A 3555-nucleotide genomic window follows, 5' to 3' on the forward strand; every position below is an offset into this window, starting at 1 on the left:
TATATCAGGGTGCAACAAAAAGATGCCCAGACCGCCCTCCATAGCATTCTTGAGCTGCTGGTTGGCATTCTGCCTCGCCTGATCCGAACACCTAGGATCTCCTAGGCTCCTAGGTTCCTGACAGACTTCTATAAGAGCTGGTTTTATCATAGAAATGTTTGAACTGGAGTTGGCATCTTTGAACTGGGACCTTTTTGCAGGCAAACTAAACTAGGGGACCTTCTTTTTCATTCCCTTCAGCATCACTGGATAAGTCAGTCCTGTTACCAAGGAGAGCCATCCTTGCTGGGTCATCATTTTGTCCTTGCCTGTCCCCCTTCCCAACATTGTGAAGGTAACTTCCCCATGATGAGAAGGCAGTCAGCTACTTACAAATGGATCCAATTTGCTGTCTTAATCATCACAGTTGGCATCGTGATGACATCTGAAGGTAAAACAGAACAGGGACAGCTCTTCCTACCCTGACACCTTTTGATTTAGATGTCCAGGAGAAAAAAAATAATGGCACCCAGCAGCAGACAGTGAGACTGCAACAGTATGAATTACAGAAAGGGCAGCAAAACAAGTCTGAGATGGGGGGGGGGGATGATTCTGTAAAAGCTTTCAACCCTATTTCGAGCAAACAGGTTTGCCCGCAAACTTTTTGGCTCAGCCTTTCTTGCAGATACGGAAATGTTAGTAGCAAACCACCAGCTAGGTCTCTCCAGTGTTCATGGTACTGTGTGGGAAACAGTACAGGAACATAAATCTTCTCTCAATGTTAGCTGAAAGTTAATGTCATCCATCCTGATCCACAAACAAATTTGTTCTAGCAGCAAGCCACTAACACATAATTGGCAGATTTCAAAAAAAATCCTAAGCAATTGTCAGTCTTCAAACGATAATGTTATACAGACAAAGCATAGGATCTTTACAATTTCTTGGTCTAGAGTTTGTCTCTGTAGAGCACTCATACCCATAAATCCTATTGCTTTCAGTTGATGATCTCTTTAATGGGTTTAATAAAGTCCTACGTGTTTTCACGTGTACTAATATATAATGTATTACTATTAGTGGAAGAAGGTCATCTGTATAACCACACACAAAAGTATGATCCATGTCCTTGATTTCCATGATTCATGGGAGAAAATTATGTGGGATTTGGGGTGGTTCCGCAGAAGGACTTCTTTTGTGCTCTCTTTCTATATAAGCAGAATTGTACTGTATTTTCCTTCAAAATCTGAAGGTGCTCCTTTCCCCAGTGTCATGTGAGGAAGACAGTGACACAGTTTTGCATGTTGAAACTGGAGCACTCTTATAGGATTACTTTATTGCCATCTGGGTTGCTTTCAATGCCTTGTTTTATTTTTAGTCATTTTAACTATATAATTTTTATTTTAGTCATTTTAACTATATAATTGTAAGGATCCTATGTATTGTATTTTAAATGTCTATAATGCTTTAAATTGCCCAGAGTCTGCTCACAGGGTGGGTGATTCATAAGTTTAGAGGAGGAAGAAGACGAGGAGAAGGAGGAGAAGAAGGAAAGGGAGGAGAAGGAGAAGAAGGAGAAGGAGAGGAGAAGGAGGAGTGGGGAGCAGCATGGAATACCCAGTTTTCATTTGTGAAACACAGAGGGGATGAAAAGGTTAAATCTCCACTCCCCACCATGCACAGCCCTGCTGCAAATTGAGGCTGCACCCAGCTGTAATTTCCCCTTAAATAGACTGATCTACATCATATCTCATTTTGACCATTAATCTACATGCAATTGTGAGAAAAGAATCCAATAAAAAGAGTTAGCTGAGTTCGGTGAGGAAAGCTCTGCATTTTGTGCCTCTGAAGCTCCTGTTGTTGTTGTTCAGTCGCACAGTCGAGTTCGACTCTTCGCAACCCCATGGACAAGATCCTGCCAGGCCCTCCTGTCTTCCGCCGTCCTCTGAAGTTTGCTCAGTTTCATGTTCGTTGCATCTATGACACTGTCTAACCATCTCATCCTTTGCTGTCCCCGTCTTCTTTGACCTTCAATCTTTCCCAGCATCAGGGTCTTCTCCAGGGAGTGCTCCCTTCTCATTTGGTGGCCAAAGTATTTGAGCTTCAGTTTCATTATCTGGCCTTCCAGGGAACAGTCAGGATTGATTTATTTTAGGATTGACTGATTTGATCTTCTTGCAGTCCAAGAGACTCTCAAGTCTTCTCCAGCACCATAGTTCAAAAGAATCTATTCTTCGGCTCCTAGTTCCTAGTTCAGAACTATCTCAACATTTGTACTGCATTAATTACATTTTCTTTCTCTTATCGTACTGCAGTGATAGTGCATCTAATTCAAAGAATCATGGGGAAGCCTTCAGATTGTCTGCGGGGAAGCTTTCAGATTGTTCTACGTCACATCCACTTCTTAATCGGCACCTCGACAAATCAATACATTGCCCAAAAAATGTAGCTATATATGGATTCCTTGCAAAGGATCGACCCTTTTCATGGCCTGTGAGAGGGATATACATCACAAATGCACACAAGTGTCAGTTAAAAAGGCAGGAGAGCATTTCATCAGGGTCAGCTGAAATGTATGCTTGTACTTTGTTGGAAAATGAAGCAGTGGCCCCTGAGTAGGCTCTGTAAATGCAGAGGAGTTTTTGAAATGAGGTTGGAGAAAGACTGAAAGACTGCTTTATCAGGTTGGATCCTTGGGAAAGGCAGTCTCTTAGAAAGGGTTGGGAGAGCTTATTTTTCCTATTCTGACAACAGCCCCTTGCACGTCCCCCAAATACCACTGACACTCAGCACCCAAAGGGGTTTTCCTTCCTTTGAAAACCTTGTCGCCCTTAGGGTTTTCAAGGCAAGGAAAACCTCTTGGAGTTCCCAGAGGTGGTTTGCCGTTGCTTTCCTCTGCATAGGGACCCTGGACTTCCTTGGAGGTTTCCCATCCAAATACTAACCAGGGCTCACTCTGTTGAGCTGCTGAAATATGTTGAGTTAGACTAGTCCAGTATTCCTTTTTACTATGCATCACAATCTCCTATTAGTGAGCAATAGGCTGTGCATCATAGCCAGTTCATAAACAATGCAGAGGGAACCCCGCATTTGCTAATGAGCCTCCCCTGGCCTTCCAATCCCATCCTGGTTTCCTGACTCACAAGTCACGTCCGGGTCCCAACACCCTGTGTGGTAGCCACCACAAGGTTAGAAAGGGTGCATTAAGTTTGTTAATTGTGTGTGTATGTGTGTGTGATGACTGATGGGTGGCATACTGAATAAATGAAGAAATGGAAAACACAGCACCATTTTTTAAAAAAGGTTAAATTGTTGCATTATGCCTCTTCAGTTCTCAAGCTCTAATTCCAGATTGGGTGGAGGGGGTAATGTCAGAGACTTGACAGTGGTTATTCCCTGCTGAGTAAAAGGCATTTTGTACATGCTCAGAGGTACAGCATAGGGATGCCAACAACCTGGAACAAAAATCCCTATAGCAGAGGCTTAATGTGTGGGAACCTCATGCCATGGAGGTAAATAATATAATTTGGTAAATGAAGAAGAAGAAGAAGAGGAGGAGGAGGAGGAGGAGGAGGAGGAGGA

This window comes from Gekko japonicus, unplaced genomic scaffold (genome assembly GCF_001447785.1).
Source record: "Gekko japonicus isolate JY-2015 unplaced genomic scaffold, Gekko_japonicus_V1.1 scaffold192, whole genome shotgun sequence".
Lineage (NCBI taxonomy): Eukaryota > Metazoa > Chordata > Lepidosauria > Squamata > Gekkonidae > Gekko > Gekko japonicus.